This window comes from Melospiza georgiana, chromosome 1 (genome assembly GCF_028018845.1).
Source record: "Melospiza georgiana isolate bMelGeo1 chromosome 1, bMelGeo1.pri, whole genome shotgun sequence".
Taxonomy (NCBI): Eukaryota; Metazoa; Chordata; class Aves; order Passeriformes; family Passerellidae; genus Melospiza; species Melospiza georgiana.
In genome coordinates, this window is record NC_080430.1 from 41,813,006 (window position 1) to 41,832,945 (window position 19,940).

Genomic DNA, 19,940 nt, shown 5'->3' on the forward strand with positions numbered 1-19,940 from the left:
GTCCCTGCCAATGAGAAATGCTTTTATTACTTGAGAAATAAGACGCCTGGAGGTTTTACAGTGATGTATGTGGTGAGAGAACCTCAGTCATATTCAAACCCTGAAAAGAAGGTCTATACCCCCTCCAAGGGGTCCCTGAGGCTGCCTTTTAACCAGCTTTGATTTCCAGGACATTGTCTTTTAGGCTAAAGGAATAGGCTGCTCCAGAAGACCCCAGGTCACAGAAAGGGAGAGGAATAATATGCTGAACTAGCACTGAAGAGATTTATTCTGAAGGAAGAAAATGGAAAACACCCTCATAGCAGGCATATATGTGTTGTTACTCTTTCACACAATCACTGGGGCACCTGACATGTATCCACCAGTATCCCAATAACCCAGCATGGTCAGCTCCTCATGAACAGGTCATTACTTACCACTTGCATGACATTCATTTTGGGGGTATTACAATTCAAGTGGCTGCTCAGCTGGTACCCAATAAAGAGTCTTGCCACATAATGCTATTTTTCATTTTTCGCCTCAATGTAAGACCTGCTTGTGATTTATCAGCTGTAGCAAAGCACAAAGCCATAATTTTCTTTTATTGAACTCGCTCTGGGTAGCCATCACTCTGCAGAAATGCAGATGGTCATCTTATTCTTATTCTTAGCAACGGAATGAATGCCACAACTCTGCTGACAAAGACAGCAAAGCAGCCATTTATAATAGTAAGAGAAGCATTCCATTTAATATCTGTGTTAGCTGCACATAGTTGTTATAGGATTCTACTCTGCTAATACTTCAGGACTTTACAGCATTTAGGCAAATTTGCATAGCATGTGTACTGGCATCCAGGTGAGACTTCTGTGCTTATGGCAAATGAAACTGAGCTATACCCCACTATATATACAGCTGGCCTCCAACTGAACTCTAAACATAATCAGGCTTTGTGATGTGTGTTTGAGGTAGTGCCATTTTGTAATTTGTCCACCTCTCTCTTCTCTTACTTCAATTTTCAGGGGCTTCCACACAGTGCAGATGAAATTCTGGTTCTGGATCAGAACCAATGAACTTGAGTGAATTAAATGTATTTAACTATTTCATTGTCAATGGAATTAAGGAGATGACATGCAGCTTCCCTTTTGTTTCAAAAAACATGGATTTAGGGAATTTCTGGTGCCAGCAAAAATCACAGTTCCTCTGTTCTAGGGTGAGAAGAGTGGCAGTGAATTATTCACGGCAACTAGTGGAGTGCCCAGAGAGTCGCCCTCTGATAACCAGCGAGTTTGTGGAGAACAAAAATATGGTGTTGAATATTAAGCGGAAAGGGGCAGGTGTTTTCTAATAAGCACCCTGCTGGATCCTGCCAAAGGGCCCCCATACAGACCTTAACAGCTGAATCTGGAATGTGCTTCATTTCATCACAGAACCGGCTATTGCCACAGCAACGACTCTTGACTAATAATTCAAAGAAACAAAACAGAGATGCAAGTCAAATCCAGAAATTAGAGTATTTAATCGTTTAGAATAAGGGGAGATTTTACCTAGCATTTTCAGTGGATGGATTCAGAGCAAAAATTCATCCAACATCTGCTAATGCCACATTTTAGTATTGCCTCTTCAATCAGAGTAAATTATATAGCTTAAGTGTTCATATCACCAATTAATCTCTTCTGAATCAGATCTGCATATTAGTTGCTTGAAATAGGCTTAATATAGCCATAATTGTACAAAACACGAATACCATTTTTCATAATAATTAGGTAGTCACTTTGCCCTTTTTCCCAATTTGTCTAAATGTTCATATTTACATTAGAAGTTAGCAGTTAATTTTATCTATACAACCCTTCTCAATTACTGCATTGGTCTGTCAATAGAACCTTCAGCTTAAGGCACCAAACGTGTGCAAAGTACAAGTACTCAGTGTTCACTGTATCAATTTCCTAAGAGGTCCATTTGAGAGGACTGGAACTCTGCTTGAACAAGCACGGGTCAAGGAAGCAAATGAGATATTTCCCACTTTGGAAAAGGCTCAGTGGAGGAACCAGGCACACTGACCATCAGATCCTTTTCTCCTAAGCTGAGAGCAGTCCAGGAGCCTGCTGTGAGAGGGCCATGGGGCCTTGCAGAGCAACTGCCTTGTGCCAAAACTACCCAAGCATTGCAGTGCTCTTCCACAGCACAATCTGAGCGCCTTATTTGCTACAAAGACCCCAAATGAGACAAGGAGATAATTACTCTGACCTCTGCTTGTTGAACGTTGATAGAGAGAGAATTGATAGCAGCACCACGAACTGTCCTCATGTTTCATTTCTTGATGTGCTGTAAACCTTTGACTTGCTGCCAAAATTTAAGGTTGCTTTATGAGATAATCCCAGCTAAGAAGTTCAGTTTCTATGCATCTTCCTGCCCTTCTGCTGGAGACAGGGGCATGATGTAGTTAGCTAAGAAAAGAAACACAAAAGCTTAAGGACTATGAATAATGATCTTGAATAAGTTCTTGCATTTGCAAAACAGAGATAATACTATTTACCCTAGTATATTAAATTTATAAAATACTTTTCCCCTGCTGGAGTCTCTAAATCCCTTATTAGACCACCAAGAATTCTCTTATACATTTCCTGCTGGTTTTAATCGCCTACTCTCAATTTCAAGGATATTTTCCTAAAAAAAGAAACAACAAAACCAAACAAACAAAAATCTGCATTTCAGAAACAAACACAGCAGCACTCAGGAAGAGCATGAGACTTGGCTTGCAATAATAACTTAAAAGATACTCTAAATGCTTTATTAATCCATGGTGTTGACAGCTCGGAATGCCAAATTATCTGTGTTGCACTGAGCCATGAAACTATCCCATGAGATACTAAAGTCCACCTTGAGACAGCATTGAAGGCAAAGCTTTGATCCTCAAGGCTGACTTGAGTAAATCATTATTTTTAAACTCTTTAATCCCTCATGCATCCGTAGCACATAATTTTAGTAATGCATTTGACTTAAAGTTCTTATTGCTTCAGAATTCAATCCAACTTCTACTGCAAATAAAGTCAGAGCTCCCAGGGGCTCCAGAGAGAAGAATTACTCCTGCTCTACTGACAATTCTCCATTGAACTGATGAGACAACAAAAACTAGTAGTCATCAGGAACCATCATTTTACATTCTTTAGGTGTTTTGTACTCTTTTACTATATTTCAGTGCAGCATTTTCTGCAGAGGAGGAGCACAAGAATTAGAAATCCAGAGGTCTTTAATTTGAGTTCTTGCTCCCACACAGGATCATGAGATGACTGCTAGAAAATAACCACCACAGATATCACCCTTAGTAGCAGACAGCACCTTCCATCAGCTCAGATACACCAAGCTATGGTTTGGGACCTTACCCACACTGCCAAATAAAGTTCAAGCTGTGTGGCATTGCCTCATCACTCTGCATAATGTTTGGCCAAGAGTTCCCCTTTAGGTCTCCTGCGGTTGCCCCATAGCCTGATTTCATAAACATTATTTAATTGTGTATTATTCTCAATTCAGAGCATTTCAAATAATGCTATGGCAGTGTCACAACTCATCAAAACAACACTTTATCAGTACAAAATGCAGGCTATAGGTTGCATTATCTGTGGTTTAACAGAACCCTTGAAGGTGCAAAACATCTTAGGATATCATTAGGGAGAGGAGAAAACAAAACTGGTCCTGACAACACAAAACAGTGCCAGACTGCAAAACAAGCATTAGCAGCCCCAAGGGTACATTCCCTGTCCCCAGTCTCTCCTGCAGCAGAGACACAGCCCTGGATCCCTACACACTCCAGCTGAATTGGCCCATTCTGTGGGCTCTGCCCTGTACAGGGCTGCCTCAGGCTGCCCCTCCCTGTAGGCATACGTCTTGTGCAGCCAAATGCAAGCTCAGTTTCTGCCTGTAATGCAATGATAATAACGTTTACTCAATTTCTCTCCATAAAGTTCACCTTATCAGTGCCAATATACCGTTCATTGTATTGAAAAAATATATCTTCTTTGTGAATACATATCTTCAATAAAGAGAATAAACAGAGAGATGTTTTATATCACTGCAATTGCAAGCTGTACCTGTGATTTAGGCAGTCATTTGCCGAATGCTGTAAAACACACCCACTTCTGAAACTGCCCTATCTATTAACTGTCAGCTCAAAATCAAAGGCCAAAATGAGCTCCTGCTGGCAAAAATAATTAGTGCCCAAATATTGCTGCAGCATTCTGCTCTCTCTGCAGTTCCTGGAAGGACAGGTTGGAGAGGGAACCCGGGGTGTCCACATGCAGGATAATCCCTCAAACAAAAGCTGCCTATGCAAAGTATCACCAGCAAAGGTGAGAGGAGCTGTCTGTGCATGATCAGAAATCCTGCACACTTACTGCTTGGCTGATCTATGTGTCTGTTAATTTTCATGGTGGTGGTGCTGTAACTCAGACATCATTGCAGTTGAAGAAAGCTTATTTTGTACGATACGCAGTGTCCTGAAATAAAGCCTGTCACTGCTGTCTCAAGCTTACATTGCTACCAGGAGTCAGTGAATCTCAGTGAACTTGACAATGTCTTTGGAAAACAAATTTCTTGCTTCTCAGAAAAACATCACGTGCTGAGTGTGAAAGGGATGGATAATACAATCCCTTGCTTTGCCTGCTCTGCTCTTTTCAACTCAATAAGTCTCCAAAAATCTCCTTGCTGGAAAAAATGAGCTGAAATGTGGATGATCTGGTTCTGTTTACCAGAAGTATATAATTGCACATATGTGTCAGGGAACCTGCTTTCTAGATAGCATTTTTAAAAATCACAATCAGCTAAATGTTTCAGGTTTTTGCTCTTGCTTTCAGGGGATGAAAAATACAGATTTAGGTAGAGAAAAAGAATAATTTAAAAATAATCAAACTTTACTAGCTTAAAGCATCATTATTATTTAGGAAACACTGTTTTCATTTAGTGCTGCACACATGGCAAGGGCAACAAATCCACTTAGATCAAGCAAGGGAAAGGATGCTTTCACCTGCCATCCTGAAAAAAAAGATGAATGCTTGTGCTCTGGGTTATGTCCAGCAGACACCATCCCCTTAAAACAAACTTGTTTATATCAGCTGCAGAAAATTATAGTTCTTCTTTCACCACCACCACATAGTGGTGAAAAAATGACCCTCAACAGAGGGTCAACCAACCATGCAGTAAGTTCTCAGTGAGCAGGTCAGTGTGCCTGCTTTTAGGTGTTTTAGATGTTGTACATCTCCCTGTTTGCTTGAGAAGGACCTCATTTTTACCATAAGGGACACTTAAGTATAATTAAATGTTTTTCATGGACTGCCTCTCAGTTGCTCCTTCTGTCACTAACTTCTCCTGTGGAAAATGCAGAAATCAGTGCTAAGAAAAATTCTGACATCATTTCAGTACATTGTAAACCTCCCTGCTTAGACATGTGTAGCTTAGCAGCACCTTTCAGTCTAGTTTTGCAACAGCAGGTTAAAAATATGACCTCTGAATCCCATTTGGTTGGCTAACAGACTGAAGGCTAAGAGGGAGACAAAAATCAGAGCTCTCCAGAAGTTTGACATGCTGAATTTCCATATTGGTGGTATTGAAAAGATAGAAATAGGAAGGTAAAGAAAATGTAGTGAGACTGTCCTTTCACAGCTAAAATGAGCCATAAAATAATTGTTAATGAAGAAATTCACTTCCTATGAATACAGAATTAACAACTGTAATTCTCATATGAGAATCAATTAAGATCAGAATAATGGTAGTAATATATAAGTTTATATGACAAAAGAATTATCTTCAGCAGTCCATTAATATTAAATAGTGTTATTAATATTACTTTAGAAAACGTTCTTGACATGTTTGTAGGTATATATTTTCATGTTTTCTGTGTAGTTATAAGTATTTACACTATAGAATTTGAGCACCTTACAACTTCCAAAGGAAGTCCATTGTTTTTTACTTACCTTTCTTCAAGGATGGCAGAGTGTAAAGATCATGAAAAACAGTCAAAATGCTCTATATTTTGTCTATAGCTTTACATATTCACTGTAAACACAGTCCTAGTCTTCCTAGCATAATAATGTCAGTCAAAAGCTTTGTTATTTCACAAAAATAAATCCGCAACCAACAACTTCCAAAGCCAACTGAGAGAAATAAATGTGGCTCTAGATTCCATTTCCACCCATAAATACTGCCACTAAGGCAGCGAGGAGCAAGCCGAGCACGACCCAGAAATGATCGCGCTATTTGTACAGGGAGGTGCTCACCAGTCAACACACAGCAGAAGCTTCATGCTCTGCATTCTGTGCAGCAAGGGGATGCTGCAACCTGCCATTCAAAGCAGTCCTTGGAACTGCAGGCAGCTGTGGGATTTGGGGAAAGCAGCGAGGTTGTACAGGCCAGTTTATTAGCAGAGGCAAAGAAAGAGTGTGTGCAATTGTCTTAACAAACTGTGGGCTCACACCCATGTCAGACCCAATTGCAGCCACAAGCTGAATGGAAGAGAACTGAAGGCTGGTGAGACATTTCTTCTGCTGTTGGAAAAATGTCAGTGACTATCCAAGAGGCCTGAAGGAACAGGGCTGAATATCAACCAGAACAGGAAGACTAAGCTGGAAAGAAGTGAAAAAATTTCATAACGAAAAAGTGTGAACATGGGCATCAGGGAAAGAGATTTATAAAATTTCTCTTTTTTATCATCTCCATCATCCCTACTTCCCTCACAGTTTTGCTTATTTGAAATACCCTCTCCCTCCAGTCATTGTCCTTCACCATTCTCTTAAAAATGCTTCAATCTTTTAAAGTCCACAGAATCTAACCTGAGCTAAGATATTAAATACATGCATCTTGAAGATGAAAGAACAAGTGAGAAGCCAGAGACAGAATAAATTAAATAATGGGAAAAATTCTGGCCATGAAAGCAAAAGGTGAGTGAGCTTATCCCACTCTTAAAAATTCATGCACTTTTCCAACATCCTCTCTAACGCAGATTGTGTTTTGTGTCTGTTCTGTGCATATAATAAGCTAAAAGATCACTCTAAAAAATGTTGTCATCACTCCCATAACCGTCTCAAATCTACAGTAGCTTCTGCATTCTTTGTAGGATGCTGCTCAGAAAACAGATGTGCTACATCATGTTACTTGGGAAATCTGAAAGATAGGGTGTATAGGGACATTCTTCACATTAATACTTGGTCAGCTGAAGCTAAGAAATGTACATGCAGAAATGCAAAAAAAATTTTTTGAAACACTGACTTTTGAATTTAAATCATTCAAAAGGAAGGGATGTGGGACTGTAGATTTTCTCCACTGACTTGGATACATAGATACATAAATCACACTGTTCTTTAAGAACCACTCCATTAAAAAATCAGACTTAGACTCACATGTGCATCAATGTGCCTTATTCAGAGTCAATAAGTTATTTAGTAATAGTACATTCTGAGGTGTGTGAACTCTACAATAAACAATATACAGAAAAAGGGTAATATCCTTTAAAGCAGTCCATGAGTTATTTAACAGCCTCCACTCTTGTTCTGTGTCCAGAAGGCTCATGAGAGCAGCTGCACACAAAAGGAGCTAGCCTTCACTTGCTCTGTGTGATTAATAAATGCATTTAGTGGATATTAATATAATTATCCATATAGGCAAAAAACTGTTCTGTTTGTGCAAGTCCTTATCAGGATTATATATAAAAAGAGATTTAAATCATACTAATATAGCAGAATATAGCTAGTATGACTATTAATATATGCTAAGTTAATTCAATTTAATTATATTATAAAATTACATTATTTATATAATTATATGATAAGCATATATTGTATTGCAGCTATGCCTATAAATAGAATATTACCCAGTTCCAGACATCAGTGTTTGCTTTGAGCTGCTCATGTTTGCTTGGAAAGGATGGTCCTGAGGCTGCTTTAAACTACAATCTTAATTTTGCTTCTTGTTCTTTGGACTCCTCACAGACCTTTGAATCTCGAGCAGACCACAGGATTCCACACTCTGAGAAGATTTACCACTTATAGTTAAAAGGCATCTCAAGATAAACTGGACTTTCTGCTTAATTATAGTGCAGCATGGATGAATAATTCCACACACTGTGCAAGTACAGACAAGTACAGTGGAATATGTTGTCATCTTCTAACTACAAAATAATAATATAATGGAGGATGGTACAGTCTCTAGTTCTTTTTTAGATGGATGGAAACAAAGTAAGGCATCTTTTGACACATTGGAGGAACACATCTAGAAGTGCCTTGATATAACATGAGAAAACGTGAGAATTGTGGTCAGAATGCATTTAGGTGAGTAGATAGAGGAAAAAAGCAAAGTTGGGGTTTTAATGGTGTTCGTGGCATCTTGGAGCCCCATTCTATGAACTGTGTATTTGAACTTGAACTTCCAAAGCTTTATTAGTGCGCTTCTCATCTCAAAACAAGGGCTGACCTGTAACAAATAACATTCAGAAGACATTTATACACCCACTTGCAGTATGCACAGATAAAACTGATATAAATATAATACCATTTTTAAGATTCTAATACACACATATCTCAAAGTTGAGTTGTGTAGAAAAGAGACATATGGATAAGAGCATAATTTCTTTCAAATGACATAAATTCTTATATTGGAATGAAAACATGGCATGCTGTCTGGGCTAGATACTAAATTAATTCTATTTTTTATATACACAAATATTTCATAACTTTGCTAATTTAAAAGGTTTCTACCTTTCCAAGTTTCCCAGTTATTAAAGTAAATCAATTACTTTTGAAAGGTCATACACTGCCAAGACTGTTCGCAAAGGACCTGGGACTGTGTTGTTTATTATATTAAGCATCAACCATTTTTATGTGGGCCTGGGTGGCCTGAAAATAACAATTCCTGGGGCTAGATCTGAATTAGAGAACCTCTTCACAAGCTGAGGTATCTCTGTGGCGCATCCTGGCAGTAAGTCTGAGTCTGCAGTAGAGGTGGAGGCCACACATACTTTGTCCTCCCTTTTCCTATGGAGGTAGCTGGTGCAGTACAGATTCCAGCCCTGATCTGGTACAGATGTTTGACCAGCAGAGTAAAACACACTGCCCCAACAGCTATTGCACATCTCTTCCAAGGGAGAATTGGCCAGCCTCATGGAAATAGCTCACAACCCCCACAAATCTTACACTCCACAAACCCAGCAGCACTATACTGCAGGTTTTGGACTGGAAGCATCAAAATACACAAGGAATTTTAAGCATGTGAACTAATGACACCTATGCATAGCTCTCTTCTGGGTGAAATATCAGAAAGATACTTACAGTGTATCAAAAAATTCCCAAATCTTCTCATGGACATGCAGAAATTTTGGCATAGAGACACTAACATAAGAGAGTTATTCAAACTCCAGCTGTGTTCAACTTTCAGCTGCTTTGTTTACAGTTTTCACAAAACTCTTAGTCTTATTAGCATTTCTTTTTTATTATTAACTTGATTGACACCATATCAATCACTACCAGACACCAAAAAATTACAATCTCTATTCCTAGAGACTGGCAGGAGTCACCCTTTCACTGGCTTTAATATGAATGTCTCAGGTTATTCTGTACAGCAGCAAATACTTCATTAGACCCCAAACTGTTCACCAAAGATTCATTTGGAATCACAGAAAAAACTGCAGCTGCTTCAGAAACAGAAGATACATTGCCATGGTAGGAATTGCAATACAGACAATGCTGAAAGAGGAAAAAAAAAAAAGCCAGTAGGGTTAAATTAAAAGTTCAGTCCAAACACTGCTTAGCAGTGTGAATACAACTGTCTGTCAGAAAAGGAGCATAATTTCCAACACTGTCAGTCATTTACCACAGAAAACTACAAAGTTGCGTTTTGAACTGGTCAGAGCCCAGGAGACTTCACATGAAATGAAAAGCAGAATGAAGAAATGCCAAGGAGGCAGCGAACTGTTTAAAGATCTTTCTCTTCAAGGAAAGGGGGAAAAAAGGCAGATTGAGAGATATTTAAAGGTAAAAATAAGAAAAAATCAGAAAATAAATATAATTCTCAATAATTTCTTATGTACAAACATTCCAAGTGGCCTTGTGCACATAGTAATCTCATAAGTGCTGTCAAATAATGTTCACCATTCAAAGCACTTTCCCAAGTTTTATTGCAATTCCTTAAATTTTATAGAGGCAGTTAAAAGGGATGTGAAGCAAAGGCAGCATTCTCTTAGCCTTTTATGACAGACCTCACAAATTGCTTTATTCTAAGAAAATAGCTCTACCCATTTCCTACTGTACACAATAATGGTGCTTAGGAAATAGTTACTTGAGTAAAATCAATTGTAAACCAGTATTCTTTTTATTTTATATCTGAATTGAACTCCAAAGACACAATGAGCATTAAATCCTCAACATTTCTTGGCCATGTAGAAAATTAGTAATGGGTAGGAGTATCGTGTAGTAATGGGTAGGAGTAGCTGTTTTACTTCTAGAATTACTGCAAAAGACTTAGTAGGACTGGGAAACAAAAATTAAATTCTAAGGGAAAAAAAACTATTTAATCCAGAAATATAATCAGAGATAGAGCTTGGGGTTTAGATGAATGATTCAAGATTTAGTCTTTCTTTATACTTAGCTAGTCATTAGAAAGAAAAATGCTTCTGGAATGCCTTTACAGAACATAAAATCGAAGCACAGGTGAACGGCAAATACAAACAAAAGGAGAAAGTGTTTTCTATTCAGATCTGCATCTCTGTGAGGAAGAGGCACTCACTATTCCAGGATGTGTGTGTCAGATGAATGTTAATCTGCCTTGTTAAGATACCTGGCCAGGTTTTCTTACATGTGACCCAAATAATACGGCTCTAATTTGCAGATGCAGCACCGTGCACAGGCATTCAGTCAAGGATTTCTAGAAGGTCAAACAAAAGGAGGCCAACTTCTGCAGAACCTTAGCAAGAGGGGGATGCCTAACTCATCCAGGTGCCTTGGCAGACCCAGACCAGGACAGAGGCAGCCCTGAATGCTGATGTTTCAGTTGTACATGGCAACAAAATATTTGAAAGGACACGTTTGAAAAAAAAAAAGTTAGCCTTTTAAACTTTTGCCGTAATTTATTCTGCAATCATTCAACAGCTACCTAATTTGCTATAAAAAAATGCATCTGTCCTCATGAATATATTTTTTTTTTTAGAAAATTGAGTTTTTTATCGAGATAGAACTTTTCATCTCAGAAACAGTAAATTTCTCATTTCTAGCAGTGATATTGATTCCAGGACACAGGAATGGAAAGAACAGCTGCACCATGCTGGATCTCTGCCACATCATCAACTCAGCCACTGGCCAGTACCACTCTGCCTAGACCTGAGTGTATGAAAATAAACATTTACCCACAATGCTGCCCCAGCTTCCCGCAGTTTATTGAGGCAGATGTAAGAATTTTCTTTAGGCAGCCTTGCTTAATTTTCTTTCATGAATCTATCAACTGCTCTATAAAACCTTAACATTTTTCAGCATCTTGTGTTGATAGCTTTCCTGGCTGAATTACCCATTATATTCAGAAATGCTTCTTTTTGCTGTGAAACTAACACCTTCTAATTTCATTTCAGGTCTCTATGTTTTGCACTGGAAAGGATAATGAACTCTACTCACCTTCTTTATGTCAAGCTTCAGGGACTTCAAGCTTGTTGTCCCTTAGCCAGCTTTTCTCCAGACTAAACAGTGTTAGCATACTTAACTTCATATTATGGAAATTTTTCAATACCCACGATTATCTTTGTTATTCATCTCACTAACTTTTTAAGCTATTTTACATTTTATTTGAGACAGGGAAACTAGAATTGTTTAAAGCATTCAAGATCCAAGCCTAATGCGGATTTATACAGTGGTATAATAGCATTTCCTTAAAATTGTGAAGACAGCTTGCTTTCATCATATCAAAATATAGAGATAAAGCATCAGAGCTTAGAATTCAGTATCTGTAAATAGATTTAGACAATATTCTTAAATATCCTTGCTGTCCTTAGGGCAATCTTATTTTCATATATATCCAAGAGAACCTACAAATCACTCCAATCCAATAACTAACAGAGAATGACCTGCATTACTCCCTGGTTTTTTAATAAGGCAAGAATCCTGGTCCTTCTGCTAACATCCATATTGTAGTTGCTGCTAATCTTTTCAAATTATTAAGTGATGAGATAAAACAACAATCAGCACATTAGAAGAACCATAAAATCAGGCAGAAGACAGTAATAACTCAACTTGTTTTTCACCCAGCTGGTGCTGAGGTCCAACATGGGGCTGGCATGGAACAAATTCTTCTCCTGTCAAGAAAAGTCAGTCAAGCTGATCAAAGACCACAAAGTCCATGAGTAAATTTCCCTTGCAAAGCCCTCCACCCAACAGGTGGCAAAAAAAAAAAAAAAAAATGCGTTTCAGTTCTCATTTTAGTTCTTCCAGTTATTTGCATAACAGAAACAAATGTTGTAGGGCTGTTCTAGGCTGGGCTCTGTAGCAGCTCTGGCAAATGGCAGAGCAGGTAATGCTCCACGCTGAGGTGCTCTGGCTGTGACATTCCTCATGAAAACCTGATGGGAATTGTTTTATCTGCTCTATCAAGGCTGGCAGCAGCAGACTACATCTTCCACTTTGAATGTTGTAAAAGTGTTATTAGGTTGAATGGAGTATTTCATTTCATAAAAAAAATATGTTTGTGATAATACACTGAATCATAATGCAGCTTCTCTTCCATGCATCCCCTCCTCACAGCAAACTGCTGAGTTCCGTGTGGACAGGCCTCTTCAGACTGAAACTTTAACATCATCCTTCAGTTATCAAGCCCTCAGCAAACCACAGAAGGAATAATCAAAAGCCTTAATGCTTTGTGCTAGAGGGAGAAGACAAAAGAGCTGCACCAAAATACACATACAGATGGTGTTCACATATTTATAGCACAGCCAAACTGAGGTTGTCAACTGGTCTGCAAGATATAAAACCAGACTGTGATGTTCCAGGTTGCAAGGTCAGCCAACAAATACCCTGGGAACTCAGGGTATCCCTAAGTACCCTGGGTACTCCTCAACACTGGAGAAAATCAACCGGAAAATCAGCCAGCATTTCTCAGTTTTTGTGAGTGGTTCAAAATTGTTTTATGGAGGGACATACATCATTCCTTCTTGTAAAGAGTATCTATGGTACCAATTTCTTACCAACACTATACAAACTGAGACAAGAAGCAAATACCTGGAACTATTTATATATTACTTGGCTGAGCCAACTAAATGCAATAAAACTGAATCCCAAGAGTAGTTTAGTTATTGTGTATACATCACCTTTAACCACTTCTCAGTCCTTCTTCCAATAATTTAATATAAGTTTAAAGATTTGTGGGTCTTAAAAGAAATAAAAAAAAAGTTAAAATTAAACCTAGCACTATGAGAATGTTTTCTAGAGAAAGAATAGTCAGGATATCTATCAGGATGTTCTTACTCAGATGTCTAACAAATAAGGATTTATTTTTGGATGAATCCCTGCACTGGAACTGAGAATGCCTACATTTAATCAGCAGCACTGCCATCAGCTCCTTGCATGGCCTAGGGCCACTCTGTAAATTACTCTTTTATTCAATACTTGTCAGTGAAGACAATAATAGCTAATTTTTCCTACTTGTGTTTATTTAGCAAGTCATTTGAGGCAGAGACCCTTTCCACCCTCATATATATCAAGCACATATTGCAGAAGAACTCTGATAATTTGTGCTGCTGTAATAGGAGTAATTGTACGTATTATTTCCTCCAGGTATTCCCCTGTTCTTTGAAAGTAAACTCCTGGATCTATAGGACCACTGTGCAGTCACCAGTAGAGGCAGGGTAAAACTGAGCACAAAGGAAGAAGCCCTGAGGCAATACGAGTACTGAGTAACATTCACAGTGTCTATGACTGAAGCACATCTTGGCAAGGTACTCCAGTTCATTTAAGCACCACATTAGCCTTGATTAACAGTCAACTTTTGCTATCAAATACCACCTATTTAATTAAGTTATCCTGTAAATTACCCATAATAAGAAATGTTGTGGCTTAGATACAAGATGTAGCAGCTGTAGAGAAAGAATCTCTTAGACTGGTGATTGCAGTAAAAAGACTTGATGTGTGAAGATACCACAGTTACATGGTGGTCTTTATATTATTTTTATCCATTAAAAACAGAAAACAGGTCCTAAAATTTACCTGCTGTTTAAATTATTGTTCTTGCCCTATAGTATTTCCTTTTTCCAAAATACAGTCAATAAATGGCTTCAGGGGTATTTTCTAGATCCTAAACAAAATTTAAGAAAATGCTATTCTGAATGGCAACTACTATAAAATATACTCTTGACAGTCAACACAAAAGAGAAGAGAAAATTGTTCAAGAAACTGCCCTATCACTGTCTTCTCTATCTGGAAAATGAGATAAATGTGGCCAAATGTCTTAGACAAAAGACTGGGAAGTAAAGGAATATGGATTCTTAAAATATATCAGCATGATTCTGACTCAACTTCCTTTAATTTCTGCCCCCCCCCCCCCTTCCCCCAGTAAGGCTGATCCCCTTCAAATCTCTGAAAATCATGTGGTCAAGTAGTTTAAAATCCTGTCATCTATATTTAGAGTGCTCAAAAAATTTCCTGTATAGACTTTCTGTTGTCATCAGCACAAACGTATGCTCTGGAATGTTACTGCAACATCAGTCAAAATTAAAAAAGAAAAAGAAAGGTGAAGTTAAAATAGAAAAAGAAAAAAAGAAAATTTTTAAACTATGTAAAATATGGTATGATTTAATCTTATCAAAAGTTTGCAAGACTTTCATGAGCATTTTTACCTTGACTCATAAAAAAAAAGTATTTTGGTTAAACCTGCATCCTAAGAGTTTTGTTCCATTGCTTCAGTGGATTTTCAACCTCTGTTTGTGATTGACTCTTTGTCAGAATTTATGTAACCTAAAAATTGGATCTAAAATGTGTGATATTGCACCATATTTTCTGAAACTATTCCTAAAATAACCCTTCACTAGGATATTCTATGTGATGAGAGTTTATGATACTATTTTAGATTGTAAGTTGTGAAATGAACTTCAGCATTCAAGCATTGCTTCTATATCCTATAAAGGGCAATGTTTGGAATATGAACCAAATTATGGTCTGTCACTACAAAATGACATTGTGTTATCAAGTAATATCTGGTAAGATGAAACAGTTGGATGGGGATCTAAACACTTTTGATATTCATCCAAAGTGAAGAAAATCATATCTGTTCTGACTGGTTGAAAATTGTTTTGAGCAATTTATCAGACTATCAGTGTCAAAGTTAGTGTTGTGAAGTACAGATTGAGACAGTAATTTTGGTCTCAAAGACAAACTTTAATTCCAGCTATAAGAAAATATAATATTAACACACATTGTTGTAATTTAGACAGCTGTCAAATCAGTTGTGCCATGAAATGAGCTTTGAGAGTCGTTAACATGCGAAGATACTTTGTTAATTACATCAATGGTAAATGATGCACTGAGTATGCCTACCAATGAAAGCATCCTTAATGGAAAGCTGTAACATGTAAGCTAATGCTGTTTGTTTCATCTGAATGGCCCTCTCACTGGAAATAGCTGACATATAAAATCACAATTTGCCATCAGAAAAGTTGCTTCAGCTGTTACTTATCCAGCTCATCACAGGCCTTTTTTAGGACATAGAATTCTGGTATTTTATAAATTTGTGTTTATTTAAGAAAGTAGAGCAATAACCTATGGGCAAACCAGATTTTGGTACAAGTGGTGACCTGGTATCCAACAAAACAAAAGAATTGCATGACCCTAAAGGATTAATGGTAGTAATCCTAAAAGACACCAATTTTTACACTTTTCTCTAGATCTGTCCTAGCTATATACAAACTGAAATAGGTTTAAATCAGAAGATTTAGTGTTACAAGCTTGGTAGAAAAAATGAACTGTAGCTCATGTGATGATCACAATCACAGAATGTTTCACATAGCTATGCTTTCTACAAGCTCCTTTGGCATTGATCAAGCTTTCCTTGGTACTGTTGAATTAAATTCTCTGCTTTGCTCTCCATTTGTGCTTACCACCCCTTGTGAGTTCCTCAGACAGTCCCATTCTACAACTAGATCAAATTTTATAATTTTCAGACAGTTTAAGTTTGCTTTACCTGCCTGTATCATGGTTTTCACTATATCATCCTTTAAAATTTCTTTAAATTTAGTGCACTTCTGTGCATTCAGAAAATCCTGTAATTCAGGATATTTTTTCATGTTTGTCCTTCTCTGTGAACCCACAATCTCTGGGCCATTTGTCCTAATGGTTCCTCATGCCCAGAATGTTAAATCTGTTCTATCATGCCAAAGGGCACCATTTGTTCTTCCTAATCCTACTGCAAATATCCCTTCTACGGCCACCATCCACCCATCTCATCTGCTGTTTTCTCTCTGCACCACTTAAAATTACAATCACACACAGAAGACAAGAAAACTAAAATACTGCCTCAAAATTAGCAGGATGTGTCCATTCACCTGCATGAATTATTATTACTTTTTTATTTCACCCCCCAAAGCTGCTTTTTATTACCCCTTTCTGTTCTGCCACACAAAAAGGCCAAGTTCAACCAGAATTCCTCTGTCACCACTAGTAGCTCACTTTTCACATACTAATTCACACTGCAAGCCCACTGAAGCAAGGATTGTTCTATTTAAACACCTTTCACAGGCGTTTGGGGCTTAGTTCCTCTCTGCCATGCCCTGATTCTCTACCCTAACATCACACAGCCTTTCTTTTACCCGTGAGAAGCCACAGCACTGTTTCTACCATTGTCTCCCTCTTCCTTCTCAGAAGCAATTGAAAGCATAATATTTGTTTATTCCATGAACAAAGGTGAAAGAGGATGTCTGTCTAGAATAAGGGCGAGGAGAAAAGACTTCAAAACTGAAAGACCAAAAGGGAAGGCATCTCATTTAAAAGTGAGGGCTCATTTCAAAGCAATATAGGTCTCAGTTATAACCCTGTAAGATTTTTTTAATTGACAGGGACCTAAGGAGCTTGGGAAGAAACCCCTCCCTTCAGAGAAACTGAAGTATCTAAAGGTGCTTGCTTATTTCTGTTATCCACCCAGTAGGATGGAGGCCGAGCACCACAACATAAAAGAGCTGCAGTATTAGAATTACATAAAACAAACTATTATAATGCTCCACTAAGTTATTTATGATCCAAAGATTAAAAATTATGTACAGGCTCACACACACACTCCTGCACAAAGTTGGCCAGATTTGTGAGGTTAGATTGGACTAGTGGAATCAGCTATATAATTCAAGGCTCTCTGGGATGAAATTCTGGCCAACTTAAATATGCAAATTTACATCAGAGTTGGAGATTGGGTTCAATTTTTATCACTAATGAACAATGAGATGAAGCGCAATAGATTAAAATCATCTCACACTGAATGAGGTGTTCTCATTCTTGTGTTTTGCCCTCCACATTTGCACAGGAAACACCTCACAAATTAACAGTTACAGATATAATGATAAAAACATACACAGGAAAAACAAACAGAATGGGGTCACTATACAGAGAAATGTACTGCACTCGATGTCTCCTATTTTAGTGCTATATCTTACCTTTCACATCTTTTATCCACCATTGCATTCTTTATCTCATAAATGGAGTGAGACCTAGTTCTATGTCTGAATAAATTTCCTAGAAATTATTGTGAAGCATAAATCATAACATACTTTTTGTTCAGACTTGCTCACTATGTCTTTTAATTTTTATTAAAATAAAACAGTCCCAAATGAAGTTTATTCAGCCTGGAAGAAAACTGAATTCTACCAAGCCTGATGAGCATATGAGACCTATAACCTTTACCTGTTCTAATCTCAATTTCTGATCTATAAAATATTGTACTCATGAATTCCTATTGATTGCTAACAATGTTTTTTTTCAAAGGAGTTTATTTTCATCATGCCTTTAATGGCAGTATTCATACACACTGCAAGGACATGGAGTAAGGACACTCTGAAATCCCCAATTGCTTTTTCCTTTCTAGGCCAGTCCTGTAGTGATGTTATCCAGAAAAGCTGAAGAGGGGTTTAAAAGAGAGAACATTTCTCTCTGTTGTTCAGGCTTTGATTTTTGTCTGCTCAGTAGAATCACTAATATGCCTTGTTTCTCGTATGTTTTGAGGAGCTGAACATCAGAGTTCAGATTTCCAAGCACAAAAGATTAACACAGACCATTCCTATTGAACTCTTTCTGTAGACACCAGGCACAGAAGCACAGCAGGATGATTTGTTCTCAGAGCCTGTTTATAGACATATGTCTACAGATTGGTTTCAAAATATCTAGTGCTTTTAGATGTTTTGCTAACCTTCCATTTCATGGGGGACTATCCTTTTCCTTTTTCCCCAGAATGAAGAAAAGCCCCAACATAATATTTTATATATGTATAAGAATTTACTGCAAGATGTAGGAGGATCTTGCATGAGAATTTAACTGAATTAGTCTTCAGTCTTGCACCTCATGTCTCCAATTGTCCTGTATATATGACTACCCAAAGGGATGCCAAGGGGCAACTGATGAACCATCACCAGATCTAGAGGATCTAGTAATGCATGTCTTCTTCTGTTCTGTTCTGAGTGTGCAAAAGTGAGTTCACTTCTCAAACTGGAGAAGATTTATAGAGTATTGCCTCAAAATAATACAGGGAATTAATTTGTTTCCTCTCTTGCCCACTGTGCAGCCTGATATTCAACATTGGACTAAACCCAAAACTTTGAAATAGACAGCTACCTTTAGCAAAAGAAAATGCTCAGATCACTAGATGTAGAGTAGATTATAGACTAGCAATCCAAGATCAGAAGGAAGAAACCAATAAAATAACTTATTATTCTGTACTACTTTCCAATTTATGTCTGCAATCCAATACAGCTAATTTATCAAAGCATACAGAGTTGTGACAGATGGGGCAAAATGCCATCAGCTACAGACTTTGTTGACAGACTCATAGCTAGGAGTTCTTAGAAAAATAACATCTGAGAAGCAGGACAAAAATCAAGCAGTGGCAATTGGATTTCTTTTTCATAGGAGAGATGCTGAAGAGAAGTGTCATGGGAGAAACAGGAGATTACAAACCATGTACTCTGCATAACAAAGTCCTTTTTTTCCCTGGAGTAAAGACACCAGTCAAAGCTCATTCGCCAATGACATATGGTAAGCCGACTGTGTGACTTTATTTCTTCTGTCAATAGAGGAAATATAGGCAAGAAAGAGAAATTTACAGATAAATATACCACAGGATAGCTCCTCTGAGCGAAATCACCAGAAGGAAATGTAGATGTATTACCAAAACACAATGTGAGAGGAATGACTCTGTTTGCAAATCTTCCTTCCATCTCCCACACCTGCAAAGTTCTGGGACAGGAAGAAATTTGTGGAGTCAGTGGAACAGAAGAACTCCAGTGTCATTGTCAGCTCTTCCTTGACCTCTCCAGTACTTTTCTTTATTGTGAGGGAAACCCTCTGCAATCCTTGTTATCTTCTTCAGTACAGCCAACCTCCTGCCAAGAAAGCTCCAGGGACAAGGACAGGACCTCTGCCTGAATGCAATAAAGAACAACAGGAAAAGTTTTATCCTGTAGACTGAAAACTCATCCAGGGGAAAAAATCCACTGCTCTCCCAGATAATGAGCTCTCCCAGTGTCCCAGACTGAACCAACTTGTTTCCTCAAAAAAATTCTCAGTAGAGTTCATTTCAGGAGCTACTTTGTGTAAGCAATGCTGACAAGTCCGTACACATTTGGCTCCCTTTATCCACTCATGTCATATTAAGGGCATGCAACACAAATTCTTTGTGCCATCATACAAATTGAGAATTGCAATGGGCTGTAAGGCTTATTATGCAGTTCTTACATTGCTTCATGGTATCTGAATCAGGGA